General features: G+C 35.9%; 1 long non-coding RNA gene and 1 pseudogene across 2 annotated transcripts in view; one reads left to right on the top strand and one right to left on the bottom strand.

Annotated features, from left to right (window-relative positions):
- LOC126949892 (uncharacterized) overlaps positions 1 to 23,966 on the bottom strand; it is a 159,477-nt gene that overhangs the window by 72,512 nt on the left and 62,999 nt on the right. Inside the window, exon 2 of the long non-coding RNA XR_007723988.1 lies at positions 8,075 to 8,147. This is a non-coding gene — a long non-coding RNA (uncharacterized LOC126949892). The remainder of the gene's footprint in view (positions 1 to 8,074; positions 8,148 to 23,966) is intronic.
- On the top strand, positions 22,224 to 23,143 carry LOC126949886 (40S ribosomal protein S2-like; annotated as a pseudogene). Its single transcript, XR_007723986.1, has one exon. The product of XR_007723986.1 is annotated as a 40S ribosomal protein S2-like (transcript).

The following is a 23,966-nucleotide window of genomic DNA, read 5'->3' as shown; positions in this document are numbered from 1 at the left end:
TCATTAATCGTGAATGCCCCAATGCAGTGTGATATAGAAAGCATGGTTTTCTTTTTTTAAGAATGAAATGTAACTTTTAGGGGTGACATTTAAAATATGTTTCTTAGCAAAAGTCTTATGATCTTTCTTTGACATATTCTCATCTGGATGAATTTAATTTTAAATTAGGGACGGTAAAAATGGAAAATATTTTTATTTAATATGTAATATCTTAATCACGAAGATGAAGTTTAATAGGACTGCATGTTTATGTTTGTATTAATGGTAGGACATGGAGATGTATTAATCAAACCAATAAAACTCTAGTACACATAATATAAATGTCATCTTCTTTGGTGGGTGAGTAGCATTTTGAACGGGATTTCTTGTCAAGTTGGTGCTGTTATTGAGGATATGAGAAGCAAAGTTCCAGAGTAGGTAATACTCACGCAAAATTTTCTGTTTCAAAATATCTTCTAAGTACTCTTTCAATTATAAACATCTTGGAATTAATAAAATGAAAATACCATATGGGAATATGGAGTTTGGAGTTTAAAAATCATAGAACGATTCTTTTACTATAAGTTGGTTGGGTGGAAAGACTTTAACTTTATTTGGAAGCCTCAAGCAATATGAAATTTAGTATAGAAAGCTCCCCTAAATCAAACTCAGAAAATTAGTAACAACCAGCACACAAGAAGTGGTACGCTAAGAAGGAACCCAGGAGGGGCCCCTGGAGATTTATTCTAGCACGTGTCCTCAGTGTGACTTTTTTTCTAACTCTCCTTTACTACTATATGTTTGTCTTACATTGGACTTCCCATTTTTCTCCCTATCTCATAGGGTTATCTATGAGAGTTACTACTTTCTAATCTTATTCATATTTGAGGTTTCTTAATAAATTTGGCCTAGTCGCCCCATGTCCTCCTCTCATATCATTTCAGCTTCAGCAGTTTCAAACTGTTCCATGCTCTTCTATATTTCTAGACACAAATCAAGTCATATAATTTTTCCTTTCTATCCAGGCCATTTGGGCCATGACCCATGATTTTGCTTGTCTGCTCTTGGATTCGACAGCCATCCATGATCCAACCAGTTGTGATCAGAAACCAAATGTTCCAAAGTGAGATGGAAATCACTCTTACAAGCCAGGTTTTATAGCCCAATGGCTCGCACCTGTAATCTCAGCACTTTGGGAGGCTGAGGTGGGAGGATGGCTTGAGCCCAGGAATTTGAGACCAGCCTGGGTACTGTGGCGAAACCCTGTCTCTACAAAAAACATTTTTAAAAAATTAGCCAGATGTAGTGGCACGTGCCTGTAGTCTCAGGTACTCAGGAGGCTGAGGTGAGACAATCACTTGAGTCTGGGAGGTCGGGGTCGCAGTCAGCCATGACTGCGCCACTGCACTCTAGCTTGCGTGACAGGTGAAACTCCATCTCCATAAATACATACATAAATAAGTAAATCAGTTTTGGTGGTGGTTGATTGGAGGGGTGAGGTGGTGGTGGTAGTTAAGTAACCGTGTGATTTCTTAACACAGACAAAATTTTCTATCAGTCCCAGCTCATTTCAGATTCAGTCATGGAAGAAAGAGAAATGGCTTTCGTTTGCTAAAACTTCAATGCCATATATTTTTGGTCAAGAACAACCTTCCAAATGAGAAAAGCGAGGGCCAGAGAGGGTAAGCAACCCATGTCATATTATATCGCTAATTACGGGCATTGCTGGGACTAATTTTAACCCAGGAGTTCTGTTTCGTGTAGCACAGGAAGCTGTTTCCAACTCCTTATTCATGTAAGACTGCACAAGAACAGAAAGGAAAATTTTGTGCCTGTGAATGAGCAATACTTGCACAATGCCTATTTAGCATACTTCTGCAGAGTGTGGTTGACCATAGCTTTGGGGAAGACATTAATTGATAGGCTTAAAGCCTCTGAACAGCTTGTACCCATCCTGGCTTTCAAGGTACTGACACCCACATAGCAGGTTTCTTGCTCAGGGCTTTGTTTTCTTTCTGTATGTAGACTATGAAAACAGAAATAGGAAATTTGGTTAGAGCCAAAAAATATTTGCCACTTTCTCTACCTAAGCCATGTTGTATAACTCAGATGCTGTTTATGAGTTACAATCATAGCAAAGATGCCACTATTTAGAAATGATTCAGAATCATCAGAGGATGAAAAATGTTATAGAGATATGATAGGAAAAGAACACTTTTCTGCAAAGTCTTTGGATTTTAGAAAATAATTAAATTCAGTGCTAAAGGAGAACAACTTAATCAGAGTTGCTGATGGTGATCTGGCCAAAATGAGGAGCAAGGAAAAGGCCAGAGAAAGTGTCTGCTATCTTTCCCACTCCTTCATATAGCACCCAAGTGACTATTAAAATGTATAAATTTGAAACATTTGCCATGTGTGGATTCAGGGGACTCCTGAAAGATGAGATCTACTAAGAAAAGGAGAACAGGACTTTTAAATGACCAATTAAATACAGAAAGAAGAGAGATGAAAGGGAAACATCGAATGCAAGAGGTAAGAGAGAGGCAAAGAGGATGGGAAGAAGGTAAGCAAAATTTTGTCTCAGAAAACTTCAAAAATAGTGAACAAAGATGATGCCGGCCAATTGCAACATGGATATCATGCTGCAGTAGCTTTCAACCCATTATTGGTATGCAGGGTACATTTCTGAGACAATCATAATTGAAGAAAACACAAAATTTACACATTTCTTGGTACCTAACAGTATAGTTCCTTTTTAAATTTATATTGTTATATTTAGAAGTAGTTAAGTTTCTGATTCCCTTTAAAAAAGAGGGAAACAAAATACAAGAGGGGAGAATGTTATTGATCATCTATTTCAAAAGAAAAGAGTAACTGCCTGGCTCAGCTAAAGTCTCTACTGATTATTCTTCACAATGTCATGTTTAAACACCATGGGGTAGACATTTCCATGGAGAAAAAAGAAGAAAAATCATGTTACGATCCTGAGTACTAGCTCTGTAAGACAATGCCCAGTTTCTCTTGCAAATGATACAAGCTAAATACTACAAAGGTTATAGAGTTATGCTTCTTGTGTTAGAATGGGATGAAGGCTCTGCAGCTAGAGAATACACATTAGGACTTTAATTGATTTAAGAATTTAGAATGTAAATCTTTAGAAATCTCCTACACACAGACTGAAAATTGAGCCCCCACTAGACAGTATTACATCTCTGAGCTAAGTTTAGAACATGACCCAAATATCCAAGACATCTATGAAAAAAAAAAAAAAAAAAAAAAAAAAAAAAAGTAAAAGAATCTCCTGACTCTGACTCCTGGCTGGTTTTGTTTTACAGCATTATTTTCTGCAACGCGTTTTCTATACTTCATGGAAAGGAGCCAAAGCCCTGAACTGTAAAAATCCATTGTTCATCATTGAAAATGGATGCACTATTCCATCAGGGCTGATAGTTCGACAGTCCAAAAGGACTTAGATCATTCAACCAAATGTTGATGAAAAATAACTTACTATTGTTTAGAGTAATATTTTCAAACCCGTTTTTTACCCTTTTGCTTCCATAAGTTACTAATAAGAGAAAAATTTTCTTTGCCATTTATTTTGAGAGTAAAAGTAAAGCAAATTTAAACAACTGGTTAATTTAATGATAATTTAAATCCTTATTTATACAAATTTGGATTAATTTAATAATTATTATGAAATAATATATTGTGCATTAGTTTAATTCTTGACAATATTTAAACATACTTCATACTTACTTTATAAATGAATGTATTAATGCCATAGGCAATCGAAATGTTATTCGCCCCCCTCCTTCTTTTCCTATTATTCCACCTCCTCTTTCTTTTGCTTCTCCTCCCCTTCCTTTGACTTTACTTTAGATTCTGAAGCTTTGCAAATATAAATTACTCATTGCAAACATGCATTAACGACTCATTATTATCCTATCTGATAATAGATCTTAACACTTTTAGTAGAATGAAAAGAAAAAAATGTTATTATGAAATAATGTATTTTTTAAATTGCTTTTGTTTTAAGACCGGTTCTTGTTCTGTCACTTGGGCTACAGTGCAGTGGCATGATCACAGCTCACTGCAGCCTGGAACTCCTGGACTCCAGCAATTCTCACACCTCAGCTTCTCAAGTAGCTGGGACTACAGGCACGAGGCACCACTAGTGCACCTGGCTAATTTATTTTATTTTTTGTAAAGATGGGATCTCACTATGTTGCCCAGACTGATCTCAAACTTCTGGCCTCAAGCAATCCTCCCATTTCTGCCTCCCAAAGCCCTGAGATTACAGGTGTAAGCCACCAGGCCCAGTAATATCGTTAACTGATAAATTTCCTTTTTTTTTTTTTTTTTTGTAGTGTTATGATATATACTGGTTTTCATCCATGGTTCCTGGCTTGTAACTCCCATAGGCATTGTTATAGCTTTTTGTTACAGCGTTGGCTATGTTAGACCTCAAGGCAGGCCTCTGACCTTCTCCTCCCCTCCTTTCACTCTAATGTTTCTCCACCTTTCTCACTGTGGGTCTTAGGACCCTCCCATGAGAGAGTTCCACCCTATACACTGGGGGAAGGAATGTGGATGTCATGAAGCTTCCATAAAAACCCAAGAGGTCAGGGTTCAATGAGCTTTGGGAGTTGACCACGTGGAGGTTCCTGGAGGGTGGCACAGCCAGGGAGGGCGTGAAAGTTCCTCCCTGGAACTTGGAAAATTGCCCCTTTCCCAATACCTTGCCCTATGTGTCTCTTCATCTGTGTCAATTGCAGTAACCTTTATAATAAACTGGTAAACGTGTTTCCCTGAGTTCTTTGAACCTCTCCAGCAAATTAATCAAACCCAACTTTGATTTGGTTCATGGGAACCCCAACTTAAAGCTGATTGATCAGAACTTCTGTAGGCCCAGACTTGCAACTGGGTGTGTGTGAGGGAGCAGTCTTGGAGACTGAGCCCTCAACCTGTGGGATCTGACACTATCTCTGGGTAGACAGTGTTGGAACTGAATTAGACGACAACCAGTTGGTGTCTGCTGCTTGGTATGTGGGGAAAAAACCCTCATTCATTTGGTCACAGAAGTCTTCTGTGTGATCATTACTGTGATGTGAGAGTAGAGGAAAAACAAGGTGAAAGCAAGTTTTTTCTACACAATTTTATTGATTTTGTTTTGTTTTGCTCTGTTTTGAGACAGAGTCTTGCCCTGTCACCCAGGCTGGATTGCAGTGGCGTGATCTCGTCTCACTGCAAACTCTGCCTACTGGGTTCAAGCAATTCTCCCGTCTCAGCCTCCCAAGTAGCTGGGATTACAGACATGCCCCACCATGCCTGGCTAATTTTTGTATTTTTAGTAGAGACGGGGTTTCACCATGTTGGCCAGGCTGGTCTCGTACACCTGACCTCAGGGGATCCACCAGCCTCGGCCTCCCAAAGTGTTGGGATTATGGGCGTGAGCCACCGTTCCCTGCCTGATTTTACTGACTACGACAAAGGCTACAATTCAAACTCCAACTTTTGGAAGCATTTCTGAATGAGGACATAAAAGGTTGCTCAGGAGTGAACAGCCCATGTATAGATTATTTAAAAACCCATCAAGGGTTAATATTGCAAATGTATAGCATCACAGTCATGTATAATTACTTACCAGTGTTTTAAAAATAAAACTGCATGGCTCTCAAATTTTTGAAAGCCTAGATGAAAATGATTTAAAATTCTGTTGTCATTGTCTCTGGCTGAGGGAATGAAAAAAATGCTTTTGTGATTAAAAGGGTTAAGAATTCTGTATAAGTCTTGTATAGACTTCAAGGTTTTTTTTTTTCCTATAAATTATCAAAGTCTTTTTCAAATGGAACATTGTTTGCCCTTTTAAATTTATGATGGATGTTATACAATTAACATTATCATGACAACTGAAATGTGAAAGCAATGGACCTACAAAATGTAATTGCTATAAAATAATCCTGGCATTTGTCAACCACAAAAGTGGAAAGTATTCTATCTCAGCATCCAAACTTTTTTTTACCTTAACACATACATTTATTTTTACTATTAAACAGATTTCTTGTTTCTTATTAAAGGTCTATATAATGACATTATTCTGGATATATTTTTGTTTTCCTGTATGAGAATTAGAATAACCTCACAAAAAAAAATTCAGCAAATATTATTTATTCCACTTTATATTATTCACCTTAATTTGTGATTATTTCCTCCAAAAGTCAATGTTTATTGAACTACCAATAACCATAGTGTTGGGATCAACACTACGTGTTAGCATCAGTTATTTACATTAACTCTGTATGTTTGTGGAGAATCTCATAAATAGATTTTATTAAATGCTCTTCTGTATTTGTAAGTGCATATTTGCTTTTTGTTTGTTTGTTTAGTATTTTTTTTATTTTAGAGCATACTGGAATTTTACATTTCACCTTTATTTTTTCCTAAGTGTTAGAATTTAACTTCTTTCCCTTAAAAGTTTAAAGGTTATTTGTGTTGTCAATTAGAATTTGAAATACGGAATCAAATAATCTTAAATAACAACAATAAAAATTACGTTCAAAGTTTTAGCAGTTTATGGATATTTATGTTTCTGGACAAAAATGTTTTAGAGAGATTCTCTCTAATTTCATCCATATTTTGATCACGTAGAGTCTCTGATCACATTTGATGATATACTTTCTAATTTATATTCAGTAACATTATGAGATACTTACATAAGTGAATAGAAAAGGTATATGAAGCATGCTTTGGAAGCCAGTCGTGGTGAGTCAACCAGGAAGAATCTCTAGGTTTGGAGTTAGGCTTTCAGAGTTCCAACTCCAGCTCTTTCTTATCTATTATCTAGCTAATAAATTTGATCCATTTATGGGGCTTTTGAATATACACTCCTATTCTACATATTTTATACAATTTATGTGATTATAATTTTAAATTACGTCTACAAGAAAGCTTTGCTAATTTAAAAGAGCCATGCTAATATGTAGTCATATTATTATTACTATTTATATTATCAAATAGTGTTTTAAAAAAGCAAGGTAAGCTAGAAATAAGAAGAGCATAGTATGTCCAATAAAGTAAACTTCCATGGGGAACACAAAGGAGAAAAAACATGAGTAATATCTTTATAAGGGCTAAGAGGTATTCTTGACATCATCGGGATACAAATCAAAACATGATGAAGAGTTTGGGCCATTTTAAACTTAAGCATAGTTTCACATTAGGAATATCTTTTTCTCTTGTTAAATAAATAATAGTTCTGGTAAGCTGATCTTTTAAAAATATCAGATTTTGATTCATAGATGGGAAAGTCTTTCACTGACGGAAGTAAAGGCGTATTTCTGAAAGTTTAAGTGATTCCAGGAAATTAATAACATGAACTTCACCTTTCCACATCTGTCAATTTCAACTGTGATGTGTTGTTATTTACCTCATGGTAAAGTTTAGCCATCCTTTCAAACTTTTGTGGAAAAGTACCAAATATTAGTTGCAATCTCTCCCATTAATTTAATAGGTTTGAAAGTAGAATTACAAGATTTTCTTTTTTGTATAGACAGATATACAAATTTTAGGCAAAGGTAAAAAAATGTGTTTATTACTCTGTAACAATTCTCAAGACCATAAATAGTTTCCAGACCATAAGGTTTTCGATGTGCTGTTTTAGAAGCCTCTAATCAAACCATGTTATACCTTTTGAATTTTAACAAAGAGAGAACCCAAATGTAAAACAAATAAACATACAAAAAACCCCACAAAAGGATTAGTAGACAAAACATAAGTTTTGAGAGTATCCAATTGACAGCACTAGGGTAATAGCACTGGCAGGCTATTTTAAGGCAATTTTTCTGTACTATTGAGTAGCTAGCATTTCATGGTTGGAATATCTATGATAAGCTGTGGGACCTATGGGTAGGTAGTAATACTGATTAATTTACCTGTTTTCATTCTCTGCGTGTTGCTAGAAACTGCTTTCTTATTCTCCTTTCCAGTAAACACTTAATATTAAGACTTACAGTGCTTCATTGTAGAAATAAGGGAAAACTGGCCTTGGGCCACATTTGTAAATCTACATTCAAGTACGCCATCAATCAAATCTTACCCAAATGCCAACGTGCAGCTGGGTATTACAGATGTTCAGTAGAGTCACTCCTTTCCTTTCCCACAAAACAGATCTAGGGAACAAATTTAAAACAAAACAAAAGAAAAAGAAACAGAGGAAATTAATTTTATATTAGGACTCCTTCTTTTTTTATCAACCAAAACTCCTTGTTGTTGACTGATATATGAGTTTGTGTTATTTGCAAATTGACTGTTATTTGTACACATTTAAGCATATTCAGAGTTCTCTTTCTCTACGTTTCCATTTCATTACTTTTTCCTTTATTCTAAATATTCATGTGACTAACCATAGGACAGTTGTTACTTTGAAACTACTCTATAGTGCCTTTTACATTGCATTTTACTTTGGTGAATGTTTTTTGCTTGAATAGGTTAGAATATTTGGAACACTGGTTTTAATGTATTGGTTTGATATGAAGTGACACTGAAATGATATCCCCGAGGCCTTATGTTCATTCAACTAAGTTAAATGAGATTCTTGTTCTTAAAATGAAGAAAATGTAGATATCTGCAATATTCTTGGAAGCTTATTGAAAATTTGACTATTTTCAATAACGCCTACATTCTTCAAACTTTATTCTATACTTTTCTAATAGTTAACATATACAAGTATTTTATAACATTACATTTCAGTTCATGAAAGAATAGCAAAATTTTTATTTTAAAAATATTTTTTAGACAAGTATTACATTTTGTACATTAGGTGAGCTACACTATAGTTTACATTTGCCAATAAGTCTTTCATAAATATTTTGTAGGAAATAGCAGAATTGGCTGAGAATATGTACATTTGTAATCTTACATGCATGCATTTTGGAAAGGAACACATGATAAAAATTTATAAATAGTTGAACTATAGTATTATATTACATACAGCCACACTTGTTTTAAAAGAAATTATCAATTTCCAGACTAAAAGAAGTGAAGAAAAAAAAGACCGTGGTAGTCAAAGAAAATATTTAATGATGAAATATTTCAAAATTTATACTTATTATTCTAACCTTCTGCCATTTTTGGTCAACTCTCTCTCTATACAGAAGTATAATTCATAACATGGTCTAAGGATACATCACTTCTTATAAATAACCTAATTGTACCTAGACATTTTAGAAGCTGGCAACATGAATTGAGAAGAAAAAAAAATACGAACATCATTCTTAGTCACGTTTTTAAAGTTAATCTCTTCACTAGGAATATTTTTCAAATTTAGAGAGTAGAGAATACAAATATAATAAATGCATCCCTATCTGATGAAAAGCAGTGACTATTTAGACAATGCTTTCTACTCAAACTTGGGCCTACCCAAGTTTATCATATATGCACTTTTTTTTCATATTTTGTTTTCAACGAAGCAACACTGCTGGCAAGCCCTGCGTTTAATTTCTTAATTAATACAAAAGCTGGTAGGTGAACTGCAGATTCACCAGGCAGTTTTCCCTTATTTCTACAATGAAACACTGTAGGTCTTAATAATCATGTAGTTTGGCTCTTGTCATTATAGATCTTGATTTTAGAATATTCTAACAAATGTTTTAATTTTAAAAGGTACTTTAAGTTGGGAGCATTTAACTTACATCAAAGAGTTAAAATGTAATTTCAGACCCCCAAGAGAGTTCATAATTATACTTGTGTATTAATACCTGAAGGGTTTTATATTTCATCGTATCGGATGATTTTTGAAGTCTTCATTGTAAATGGCAAAAACCACAATTACTTTTGCACCAACCTAATATTAAGACTATATTAGAAATTAATCACTACAACAATGTAGAGAAGTCAATTGTATGGGACAACTTCAGAAACTGAAACTGTCTTCAGATGAAAGCCTTTTCTTTCACGTTAGTAACCAAATCCACTTGAAAACAATTTAAGATAAACTGACGACCTTTCAAATGTTGTTCTTAGGGTAAGATTTGTATAAACATTCAATTTTTTTTTTCTTTTTTTGGCACGGAGTCTCTTTTTGTCACCCAGGCTGGAGTGCTGTGGCGCCATCTCGGCTATCAGCTCCGCCTCCCGGGTTCACGCCATTCTCCTGCCTCAGCCTCCTTAGTAGCTGGGACTACAGGCGCCCGCCACCTCGCCCGGCTAATTTTTTTGTATTTTTTTAGTAGAGACGGGGTTTCCCCGTGTTAGCCAGGATGGTCTCGATCTGCTGACCTCGTGATCTGCCCGTCTCGGCCTCCCAAAGTGCTGGGATTACAGGCGTGAGCCACCGCGCCCGGCCAACATTCAACTTCTTATTACGGAATTCTTTTACCAAGAATTTAATTTTTAATCTAAACTTTCTTTAATCTAAACTTTTTGTATCATTCTTTATTGCGGTTGTTAAATGGTTCTGTGCAAATATAATAACATCACCTACATAAAGCATATTTGTGTCTTTAAAAAAATGAGATCTAAGTCATTTTAAACCAAGGAAAGTTGTAACCAAAAAGTCTAAAATCAAAAATGATTAGTGAGAAAGTTGGCTTCATCTTATAGAAAACAAGTATATTTGGAAAGTTACTTATTTTCTTTCTTATACATCCTATTTTCATAATAAAATGTAAATATGTGTTTCTCAGTAAAAACCTGTAAAATTATATTTAAGTGTATGTTATGATTTTCAAATAAAATAGTATAAATTTATTTCTAATATCCAAGTAAAATTAACAGCACTCAATAGTTATAAAAGATATCTGGGTTTATTTGAAATTTTCTTCAAAAGTTGTCAAAGGGAAAATAAATGCTGTTTATATGACAGAAAACAAGTATCAAAAATCCTCCTGTCTACAACAGGCTACAATTCAATTTTCTTTTATATCCTGATTATTCCCTAACACTTTTTTAAAACTACTGATAATCTTTTTTCAATAAAAGTAAAAAGGAGATTTAGACACATAAGCTGAAATTGAGGAAAGAGATTCAAAATGTATTCATAACAAACAAACTGGAACGAGTAAGAAAAATACATATACATTTGTACACATTTTTTTCCTGGGACTCTGCAAAGCATTTTTAAGTTTTTGGCCTCTTTTAATCTTCACAGCAGTCTTACACAATAGGCATCATTATCCCTTTTTTATTGGTGAATTCAGACTTGGTCAGAGTGCTAGTAACAGAAAACACACACACACAATCAATTTAAATCATAACTTAATCATAAACTCAGTTGCCTTCAAAGATGTGGCTTTTTAATTTTTCTTTTAACCTCAAAATGTTCTGAAATAGCAAATTTTAGCATATCAAGTTTGATCTGCTAACAGTATTTATTAATGCCTCTAGTATCCTACTGGGTGACTTCAGTCACTTCCTATCACAGTTCCAATCTGCTATATGTGCAATTCCTGATCTGGCTGTGCACAGATACTAATGGCCTAAAGTGGCAAAGAGATCTGTCTGGGAAAGTGCTCACTCAACTAAGATTACTGGCATACGGTACCAGTTCCAACATGCCAATCAGAAGCCAATGATTGCTATTAAACCTTTGGCCATTTGACATCCCTCTAAGTCTCTCTGATCAAATTAACAGTGAACCAAGAGGAAAAGGTGTATGGTCTCCCTTTTTTGCTCATGAATTGTAGGTGCTCTCAACTTTCAAATTTATATTAACTGCGAAGGTCCTGCTGAAGAACAAAACTCTACTATAAAATTTCGGAAACTACTGGGGCATGAAACAATACACTATTTAACTTACTTCATTTGCCCAGCTCTTTATCATTCTTATGAAGTATCCACAGGATTCTTTAAGTTTTGCTTGTGAGCCTACCTCACAATCAGCTGCAGATACAAATTAAAATGCAGATTCCTAGGGCCTCAACAGACATAATGTATTAGAATCTCTAAGTGTGGTGCCTAGAAATCTGCTTTTTAAAACATGCTTCCTGAATCAGTTTTAAATATGCCGGCGTTTAAAAGTTGCAAACAAAGCAACTACACTGGTCAGTAAACCCCAGGAGCTAAGATTAAGACAAAAGACATTTATGTAGAACGAAGATGATTGGTATCGGTAATTATTTTGTACCTTTAATTAGCTAAGAAACGCTGGGTGATGGGTTTTCAAGGAATATAATAGGCAGAAAGGACTCAAGGTAATAATTTTCAGGAAGATTGCATACCCAGCAAGAATTTAGTGGATAATTTAATCTCCTTTTTGTTCTGAGCTTTCATATTTTTCTTATTTGTATACATAGTATATAAATATTCTTATATATATAAATTTATTGAAATATCTTACAAATATCATAAACATGAGACAATGAAACAAGTGTCAAACTGGTTTTATTGCAACACTCATTTTATGCAATCAGAATAAAAATGTTAAATGGCTATGAGTGTTTGCCAAAATATTATAATTTAATCAAAACTCTTTTGTTGACTATACTAGGAAAACTTCTCAAATAGGAGCTCAACCTTGACTCACATTAAAACTAGTTTTTTCTAAATAAATGTATTGATGCACACTACATTTAAACTTTAATTTGTACTCTAGAACAAAATTATAAAATTGTTCATTTAATTGCCAGCATTTGCTTGGGGTCTTTAACAGAGACATTTGAGGAGATTACTTTCCAAGAATGGTATCAATTTTAACCACCATTGTGTAGCAGGACGATTTGCTCCAGAGAAAAATCCATTGTGCTTTTTATTCTCCAATTTGCTATCTATAAACATGCCTATCAATCGGTCATCTAGGTTTTAAGCCCCACATGCATTAGGTATTTCTCCTAATGCTCTCCCTCCCCCTGCCACCTCACGACAGGCCCCGGTGTGTGATGTTCCGCTCCGTGTCCATGTGTTCTTATTGTTCAGCTCCCACTTATGAGTACGAACATGCAGTGTTTGGTTTTCTGCTCCTGTGTTAGTTTGCTGAGAATGATGGCTTCCAGCTTCATCCATGTCCCTGCAAAGGATATGAACTCATTCTTTTTTATGACTGCACTGTATTCCATGGTGTAGATGAAGTTACAACAGAAGGATGAATCCCCTTATCTAAGGAAAAATTGGTGATGATAGTTCTTGACTGGTCACCCTTATTTCTCCTGACCTCAGAGAAATTTTGTTTAGTTTTGTCTAAAAAAAACAGGCGTCTTTTTTCTCTCTCTGGTTTGATGCCCTAGCAAGATAGAATTGAAGGCACAAAGCACTCATTAGATAAAAGGTGTCACTCTTACTGTTTACTTTTGTTATTAATACGTTCCTAATCTTAGTATGTCTGCAGTACATATAAGAATTTGAGATGCAGAGAGTAAATTTATCCTGACTAGGAAGATGATTTTTTAAAAATGCCTATTTCAGTAGTATGTTTCTGTTTTACATTTACTGTAGTTAATGAACCCACTACATTCTCTGTGTAGTATTACTTGAAAGTGTAGATTGAGAAAATAAAACTGCAGTATTTAAAATCAACTAGAAAGTGTCTCATGCCTCTGGCTTATTGTTTTTTGTTTTTTTTTTTTTTTTTTTTGCAATTCAAAGTAAATTTTTTATTTTGCATTTTTGAAGCTTAGGGAGTGTTTGTAGACATTGTGGATAAGTAGTGTGGTAAACATCAGTTATTTATTTATTTTTTTCTCATTCAGTGCTCTTTTATTTTTATTTATTTATTTATTTATTATTTATTATTATTATACTTTAAGTTCTAGGGTACATGTGCATAATGTGCAGGTTTGTTACATATGTATACTTGTGCCATGTTGCTGTGCTGCACCCATCAACTTGTCAGCACCCATCAACTCATCATTTACATCAGGTATAACTCCCAATGCAATCCCTCCCCCCTCCCCCCTCCCCATGATAGGCCCCGGTGTGTGATGTTCCCCTTCCCGAGTCCAAGTGATCTCATTGTTCAGTTCCCACCTATGAGTGAGAACATGCGGTGTTTGGTTTTCTGTTCTTGTGATAGTTTGCTAAGAATGATGGTTTCCAGCTGCATCCATGTCCCTACAAAGGACACAAACTCATCCTTTTTTATGGCTGCATAGTATTCCATGGTGTATATGTGCCACATTTTCTTAATCCAGTCTGTCACTGATGGACATTTGGGTTGATTCCAAGTCTTTGCTATTGTGAATAGTGCCGCAATAAACATACGTGTGCATGTGTCTTTATAGCAGCATGATTTGTAATCCTTTGGGTATATACCTAGTAATGGGATGGCTGGGTCATATGGTACATCTAGTTCTAGATCCCTGAGGAATCGCCATACTGTTTTCCATAATGGTTGAACTAGTTTACAATCCCACCAACAGTGTAAAAGTGTTCCTATTTTTCCACATCCTCTCCAGCACCTGTTGTTTCCTGACTTTTTAATGATTGCCATTCTAACTGGTGTGAGATGGTATCTCATTGTGGTTTTGATTTGCATTTCTCTGATGGCCAGTGATGATGAGCATTTTTTCATGTGTCTGTTGGCTGTATGAATGTCTTCTTTTGAGAAATGTCTGTTCATATCCTTTGCCCACTTTTTGATGGGGTTGTTTTTTTCTTGTAAATTTGCTTGAGTTCTTTGTAGGTTCTGGATATTAGCCCTTTGTCAGATGAGTAGATTGCAAAAATTTTCTCCCATTCTGTAGGTTGCCTGTTCACTCTGATGGTAGTTTCTTTTGCTGTGCAGAAGCTCTTTAGTTGGCTTATTGTTATACCATCTTTACTGTCACGGGAATATCTAAAATTAAGTTTTCTCTATTTCACAAGAACTGATTCTATTTAACTTTTATTTCATTAAAAAACTATTGACTATGCTGTTTGTTTTGTATTTTCCCATTTTTACTGCATACTAGCAAACAATGAAGGTATCTACTTTTAAATGGTTTATCTAATAATTATAAATCTTATAGGATACATTATTTCTGATAGAATCAAATTCAATGCATTTCCTAGAGAAGCTACCGTTTCACTAGACTTTTCACTGTCAGCATTCCATGTACACATCTTACGGGGCTTCATTTACTGATGCCTAAATCTTTAACATGACAGATAATTATAAAGATAAATACTAATTCAGAATCCTTCATAATGTAAAAATCATTTAAATCTTTTCATTTACGATGTATTATTTAATTAATCAAGAATGGGTTGCCCATTTAATTTGTGAAGAAAAAAAGTGAATGCCTTTGAAATCTTTGCTACAAATGTAGGCGGACTCAAAAACAAAATCTGTGCTACAAGTATATTTCACAGCTTTCTATTAGTAGATGACCTCCATTCCTGTAACAGTTTCAATTGTCTTCACAGTTTAAAGAAAAATATTGGATTTGCCTCTACTTAAGACTGTATCTGTTCATAAAATCCATCTAGATTAGCTGAACCAGTAAAATTAATCAAGGATTAAAATTAATACCTACATACAGGCACAATCTAAGTTGGTTGATCACTACTGACATATAAATCTGCATTTGTTCTTGTGACTCCTGTCTTGAGAAAATTTGAGAGCTACTGGGAGGCTGAAGAAAACTAGTTGAGATTGGTGAAGCGGTGGAGAACAAGAAAAAAACAAAAGCAAGAGTTCAAATAGCCAAACACTTTATTGGCAACCATTTGTTTGATCTACAGCAGTGAGTGATTTGAAATGAAGTCTCGTGATGAAGTGTTTGGGACCAAACGTCTCGTCCACCAGATGTCAGTGTGACAAACCAAACTGATGGAAGCAGAAAGGGTCTGAGAAGAATTCAAAATGGTACCACGGCTCACAGCAAATTGGACTGAAATCCTTGGCTTATCCTGGAACTAATGAGAAATGAGACCTGACTGAAAAGACTATTTGAGCACAGTGGCTACAAATATTGAGTGTTAAAATAAGGTCTGAAGGCCAATTTCCTCATTGTGTGCCCGAAAGACTATAGTTACACAGGAACATTAGGAACAAAGAAACATCATGTTTGAAAACAGCAAAATTTTAACAGACCTGAATAAGAAGTGAAGAAGAAACTTCCAGGGGAGCCTCCAGTGGCTCAGGATCAGCTCTTCATAAAACACCAGAGTGGTGGGGATTGACAATTGTTTGTGCTTTTCCAAGATTTTGTAGCATTTAAAGAGTAATGCTTTCCTGGAATAGACGTTCACTTTCTTAAAATTCAAAGCTCGTATAGGGTTCTTTGCTTTGCCGTCTCTTTCAAACCAAGCAGGATCACCCAATCCTAGTTATATTATAATGTGTTGGCCAGAAAATTGCTATTCTTCATTAATTTTGTGCAAGTGTCCAGCTGTTCATCTAGCACTTCTTAAATATTTGATAAGTTCTTTCCAGGAAACTGGCATATGTTTTTTTCTGTCTGTATCTGTATCTCCCTCTGTCATTGCATGTAGCTCTAAATTCACATGACCAAGTATGTGTATATTTGCACATATGAATCCCACTAAAGACCGCCAGAAACATACCGATTATAGTCAAACACATTTATGTATATTAATTTGCTACAGTAAAGAAAATCATGCACCACAGAAATTGTGGAGAAGGAATTAAGTAAGAGACTTATGATAGGATTATTATAAATTCAATCTTATTCTGGGTAATTTGAGGGAAAGTTTAAGGAACTATTGGTTTGTTTGGAATTAGGTACTATCAGGTAGTAGAACCAATTTGTATTTGAGTATCCTATTAATTTGTCTAGGCGGTGGGAGACGCTAAGTTGGGCTGGAATTGTCACTGGAGAAGAAGCAGTAGTCATTCATATTTGCCAGGAGAGAAGGATATTTGTCACTGTGATGTTTCCATTTGTAGTGCATTGTCTTGTCCAATTCTGGTGACAGAGTGATCTCATCTGATGCTAACATTCTCTGAAATTGTTGATGCCCAGCACACCACAGTGCAGTCATGAGCTGCCAAGCTGGCAACAAGCTATCAGCAGCTATACGACTTTTTCTCAGCTATATTTTTTACCGGAAGCACTAGCTAATTAAACTTTAAATTCATAGTAGCTAAATTAAAACCTACTTAATGTAGAATGGATAAATCTGAGATGAGTCTTATAAGCAAGTAAGAAGAAACGTTATAATCATCTAACACATTGATACCTCTATGCTTAGTCAAATGGATAGATATGAACGTACAGTAAGGGATGCTGTAATAATGTTTTGCCACACATTTCATGAAACATTGAAGTATAATTTTTTAAAGACACAACTTCAAAAGAAAAGAAAAGCAAATTAAAAACACACTACTAGGCTTTGAGGAATTTAGGACCTATTAAAAATTATTAATTGCCACTAATTTAAGGTGCAAGAATTTTGAGTAGATCAAGATAATGTATGAAGAGTGCTTTAAACATGTGATATGCAAATAGAAGGCATTTTTTTTCTTTATTAATATTAAATGCAGTCTATTCTTTTTTAGACTGGGGTTGGGGGAAGACTAATATAATGTAAAGTTGAACTTCTTTTAAGTTTAGGATTCAGTCCTATTTCGATGATTTGGATGAAACTTTAAAAATTTTGTAATTTAAAAGCAAGTCAGTCTGGTAAATTAAAACTATTAGCAACAGGAAAATGTAGATTCCCCACCAAAACTTCTACATTTATCTTCTGGGTGAGTTTTATTCATTTCTCCTTATACAATTTCAAGAAAGCTTTATGTTATAACCATGAAATGGACTTATCAAACCCTAGGATTAGAGTGTATCACATGTCATGCAGATAGCTGCCAAGAAGTATCTAGAGAAAAAAATAATTCGTAGGGCACCTTGTGGTAGTATAACTTCAAATATTTCCTCATACTGCCTCCAAAGGTAAAAGTGAAGAGAAATTACTGGAAATTATTGGCAAAAAAAGTAGTATGTTATACTTACAGGATATTCTTGAAAGGTCTGTCTAAAAAGGACAACCATAAAAGTTAGTTTTACAATTTCTTGGGTAATGTCTTAGAACCTCTATTGCAATATGGGTTTTATATGTATGGTAGTTATTTACATTATACTTAAACTATGATATATATATACATTGCTGAAACTGATTTTGAGCAACAGTATCTGGCAAAAAAAAAGGAAAGCTTGTATGATTTTTTTGGTCATGGTTGCTTGTCATCCTAATTTTGATGACTTTTTATAAAATTAATTATCCTTATATGCTCACATATATGTACATTCTGTCAATACGGCATGATACTATGATGCCATCTATTTTAATCTTCTCGCTATGCCAGTAAAATATATATTACGGTCCTGTAAGTTCAATGCCCCTGTGAACCTATAACCTTCTAATTTGATCTGCTTCCACTGAAGGTTCGTTCAGTCTCTTTTCAAACTCTTAGATTAATGACATTTCTAAGCAGGGGGAGTTTAAGGAACCCTAGGTAAAAGGTCAGCAACTTTGCTTCAAACAGAATTTGCAGTGCACCTATCTGATATTCATTTAATCAGAACTTCAACCATCAATTTATGTCTTTTGCTGTGTGCTTTCAGCTAGCTGACAGTACCTGGTTCTTCTCCATCATCAAAATTATCCTGAAGACATCAAGATTGGAAAGAAAAAAAAAATTATCTTTATTTGCAAATAACATGAACTTATATATGAAGAATTCTAGGCATCCACTAAAATACTATTAGAACTAATATAGATTTAGCAAAGTTGGGGGGTACAAGATCAATATAGAAAAATTAATTTTATTTTTATATACTAGTGATCCAAAGTGAAATTAAGAAAGCAATTCCATTTAAAAGAGCATCAAAAAGAATAAAATGCTTCTGAATATACCAGATGTCTATCCCTGACCCCACCTGGTGGTCTTTCTTTACCCACCCTGGTAGCCAAAGACACAGGTCATAATCCCTTGGGAGTTCTATGGCCCTGCCCACCACCTGAGAAACCTGAGTACATAACCAGGTGTCCCTAGGGCAAATTTGCAACCTCCTTATAAGACTGCAGCTGATGGACTCTTGAAACCTCCACTCCCTGGCTGGAGGCCTACCAACACAAAACCAGTGCACTAAACAAAAACACCACCAAGGACTTTCACAGAGTCCAATTCACTCCCCTACGACCTCCACCGGAGCAAATGCTGGTGTCCATGGCTGCAAGAACTGAAGACAGATAACATCACAGGACTCTTTGCAGATACTCCCCTCCCCAGCACCAGCCCGAAGCCCAGTAGCTACATCCAGAAGAGCAAAAACAATCACTAGAGTTTGGTTCTCAGGAAGACCCATTCCGAGGGGAAGGGGAAGAACACCACATCAAGTGAGCACCCCATGGGACAAAATAATCTGATTGTGGTGGATAAGCTTTTTGAAATGCTGCTGGATTCGGTTTGCCAGTATTTTATTGAGGTTTTTTGCATCAATATTCATCAGGGATATTGGCCTGAAGTTTTCTTTTTTTGTTGTGTCTCTGCCAGGTTTTGGTATCAGGATGATGCTGGCCTCATAAAATGAGTTAGGGAGGAGTCCGTTCTTTTCAATTGTTTGGAATAGTTTCAAAAGGAATGGTACCAGCTCCTTTTTGTGTCTCTGGTAGAATTCAACTGTGAATCCATCTGATTCTGAGATTTTTTTCGTAGGTGGTATATTAATTGCTGCCTCAATTTCAGAACTTGTTATTGGTCCATTCAGGGATTTGACTTCTTCCTTGTTTAGTCTTGGGAGGGTGTATGTGCAGCAATTTATCCATTTCTGCTAGATTTTCCAGTTTATTTATATAGAGGTGTTTATAGTATTCTCTCATGGTAGTTTGTATTTCTGTGGAGTTAGCGGTGATATCCCCTTTATCCCTTTTTATCGTGTCTATTTGATGCTTCTCTTTTTTCTTCTTTATTATTCTAGCTAGTGGACTATCTATTCTGTTATTTTTTTTTTTTCAAAAAAAAAAAAAAGAAAAGAAAAGCCCAGCTCCTGGATTCATTGATTTTCTTGAAGCATTTTTCATGTCTCTATCTCCTTCAGTTCTGCTCTGATCTTAGTTATTTCTTGTCTTTTGCTAGCTTTTGGATTTGTTTGCTCTTGCTTCTCTAGCTCTTTTAATTGTGATGTTATTAGGGTATTGATTTGAGATCTTTCCAGCTCTCTGATGTGGGCATTTAGTGCTATAAATTTCCCTCTAAACATTGTTTTAACTGTTTCCCAGAGATTCTGGTATGTTGTCTCTTTGTTTTCATTGATTTCAAAGCTTTATTTCTGCCTTAATTTCATTTACCCAGGAGTCACTCAGGAACAGGTTGTTCAATTTCCATGTAGATGTGTGGTTTTGAGTGACTTTCTTAAACTCAAGTTATAATTTGATTTCACTGTGGTCTGAGAGACTGTTATGATTTCAGTTCTTTTGCGTTTGCTGAGGAGTGTTTTACTTCCAATTATGTGGTAGATTTTAGAATAAGTGCCATGTGGAACTGAGAAGAATGTATATTCTGTTGATTTAGGGTGGGGAGTTCTGTCAATATCTAGTAGATCCACTTGATTCAGAGATTAGCTTAAGTCCTGAATAGCCTTGTTAATTTTCTCTCTCACCGATCTGTGTAATATTGACAGTGTGGTGTTGAAGTCTCCCAGTATTATTGGGTGGGCGTCTAAGTCTCTTTGTTGGTCTCCCAGAAGTTGTTTTATAAACCTGGGTGCTCCTGCATTTGGTACATATATATTTAGAATAGTTAACTCTTCTGGTTGAATTGATCTCCTTACCATTATGTAATGCCTTTCTTTGTCTTTTTTCATCTTTGTTGGTTTAAAGTCTGTTTTGTCAGAGGCTAGGATTACAACCTCTGCATTTTTTTCTTTTGTTTTCCATTTGCTTGGTAAATTTTCCTCCATCCTTTTATTTTGAGCTTATGTGTGTCTTTGCACATGAAATGAGTCTCCTGAATATAGCACACCAATGGGTCTTGACTCTTCATCTGTGTCTTTTAATGAGGGCATTTAGCCCATTTAAAATTAAGGTTCATATTGTTATGTGTGAATTTGATCCTGTCATCATAATGCAATATGATTACTTTGCACACTAGTTGATGCAGTTTCTTCATAGTGTCATTGGTGTTTTTATTTTGGTGTGTTTTTGCAGGGGCTGGTATTGGGTTTTCCTTCTCATATTTAATGCTTCCTTCAAGAGCTCTTTCAAGGCAGGCCTGGTGGTGATGAAATCTCTCACCATTTGCTTGTCTGGAAAGAATTTTATTTCTCCTTCATTTATGAAGCTTAGTTTGGCTGGATATGAAATTCTGTGTTGAAAATTCTTTTTTTGAGAATGTTGAATATTGGCCTCCACTCTCTCCTGGCTTGTAGGGTTTCTGCTGAGAGGTCCACTGTTAGTCTGATAGGCTTCCCTGTGTAGGCAACCTGGCCTTTTTTTCTAGCTGCATTTAACATTTTTTCCTTAATTTTGACCTTAGAGTTTTCACTAAGATCTTCTTGTGAAATATCTTAGTGGTGTTCTTTGTAGTTCCTGAATCTCTCTTTCTCTTTCCATCATCTATCAGCTCTATCCATCCATCCATCCATCCATAGAAATAAAATAGCTATATATATAATGTATAAACAAATAGACAGGGGTTGGCAAACTATAGTCCATACTCCAGCCACATGTTTTTGTAAATAAAATTTTATTGAAATACAGCCACTCCATTTGTTTCTGCATTACTATAGTTGCGTTTATACTATAACAGCAGAGTCTAATGGTTATAACAAAGACTGTATGGTCCATGGCCTGAAAATATTTAACATCTGGATACTTATGGAAAAGTTTGCCAAGCCCTAAAATAAGAGGACGGAATAAAACACTAAGCTGTTAATAGAGGCTATTAGGGATGTTCAGTAAAATATGAAAAAAAAATGTAATTACTAAGAAAATAATAATTTTAACTTTAACTGAAAATATTTCATGTGTGGAAAAAAAAATTCAAAATCCTGAAGGCTGATGTGGGTAGATCAATTGAGGTTAGGAGTTTGAGACCAGCCTGGCCAACATAGTGAAACCCCGTCTCCACTAAAACTACAAAAATTAGCCAGGCATGGAGGCAGGTGCCTGTAGTTCCAGCTACTCTGGAGGCTGAGGTACGAGAATCTCTTGAACCCAGCAGGTGGAGGCTGCATTGAGCCAAGATTGCACCACGGCACTCCAGCCTGGGTGACAGAGCAAGGCTCTGTCTCAAAAACAAAAAACAAAAACACACACCACGCTGAACAGATATTTGAAAATTGGAGGAAGCTTCTTCTCTGAGAAAACAGCAAATGGCGGATGACGCCGGTGCAGTGCAGCGGGGGGGCCCAGAGGCCCTGGTGGCCCTGGGATGGGGAACCGTGATGGCTTCCACAGAGGTTTCGGCAGTGGCATCCGGGGCCAGGGTCGGCCGTGGACGGGGCCGGGACCGCAGAGCTCGCGGAGGCAAGGCCGAGGATAAGGAGTGGATGCTCGTCACCAAGCTGGGCCGCTTGGTCAAGGACATGAAGATCAAGTCCCTGCAGGAGATCTACCTCTTCTCCCTGCCCATTAAGGAATCTGAGATCATTGACTTTTTCTTGGGGGCCTCTCTCAAAGACGAGGTTTTGAAGATTATGCCGGTGCAGAAGCAGACCCGTGCTGGCCAGCGCACCAGGTTTAAGGCGTTGCTACTGGGGACTACAATGGCCACGTTGGCCTGGGTGTTATGTGCTCCAAGGAGGTGGCCACCGTCATCCGTGGGGCCATCATCCTGGCCAAACTCTCCATTGTCCCCGTGCACAGAGGTTACCAGGGGAACAAGATTGGTAAGCCCCACACCGTCCCTTGCAAGGTGACAGGCCTCTGTGGCTCTGTGTTGGTGCGCCTCATCCCTGCACCCAGGGGCACTGGCATCGTCTCAGCGCCTGTGCCCAAGAAGCTGCTCATGACGGCTGGTATCGATGACTGCTACACCTCAGCCCGGGCTGCACTGCCACCCTGGGCAACTTCACCAAGGCCACCTTTGATGCCATCTCTAAGACCTACAGCTACCTGACCCCTGACCTCTGGAAGGAGACTGTATTTACCAAGTCTCCCTATCAGGAATTCACTGACCACCTTGTCAAGACCCACACCAGAGTCTCTGTGCAGCGGACCCAGGCTCCAGCTGTGGCTACAACATACGGTTTTTATACAAGAAAAATAAAGTGAATTAAGCCTGAAAAAAAAAGAAAAGAAAATTGGAAGAAATATACAGTATAGATAAGCCAGAAGACAAATATAAATGAGAAGTTTAAAAATATTGAAGATAAAATAATGCAAGTCGAGTTTAGTGGAAAATACAGTGGAAATGAAGAGGAGGGAATATTTAAAGAAAAATGACTGACAACATTTCAGAAGTAATGCCAAACTTGAATCCACAGATATAAGAAGCTAATATGCACAGTAAGTATTACATACTTAGACACATGATATGGCAGTTGCAGTGCACCAAAATTAAAAAAATTAAGAAGGAAAAGAAAAAAAAAAACTAGAGTGTAAAAACCAATCATTTTAAAGTAACATAAATTACACAAAGGGAAGACGTCTCACAGCAATAAATGAAACCAAAAGACTAAAATAATATCTCTACAGTATTATAAGAAAATGATTAGAAATCAAAACGTTTTTACCCAGCAAAAATATGTCTTTTAAGAGAGAATAAACTTTAAGACAAAAAGAATCCTTACGACTAGATAATTTCCCGCAAAATGCTCATGAAGAAAACAAGCATATATTAATAAACTAGCCTCAAAATATATTAATAGACATATTGATAAAACAATAGGGAGAAACTTTATACATCTATTCCTACAGTAGAATATTTCATGTTTTTAACTTGATAAATAAAACAGTTAAAAAATTGGTAAAGATAGAAAATACATGAACAACATAGTTAACAAGCATGGCCTAGTAGTATGATCTGGAATTCTGTCCCCAAACAAGAGAATACAATTTGTTCTCAACCAAATATAAAACAGTTTTTAAATAAGCACATTATAGGCAGTGAATCA

This window comes from Macaca thibetana, chromosome 3 (genome assembly GCF_024542745.1).
Source record: "Macaca thibetana thibetana isolate TM-01 chromosome 3, ASM2454274v1, whole genome shotgun sequence".
NCBI lineage: Eukaryota > Metazoa > Chordata > Mammalia > Primates > Cercopithecidae > Macaca > Macaca thibetana.
This window is presented reverse-complemented; position numbering and strand designations above follow the sequence as displayed.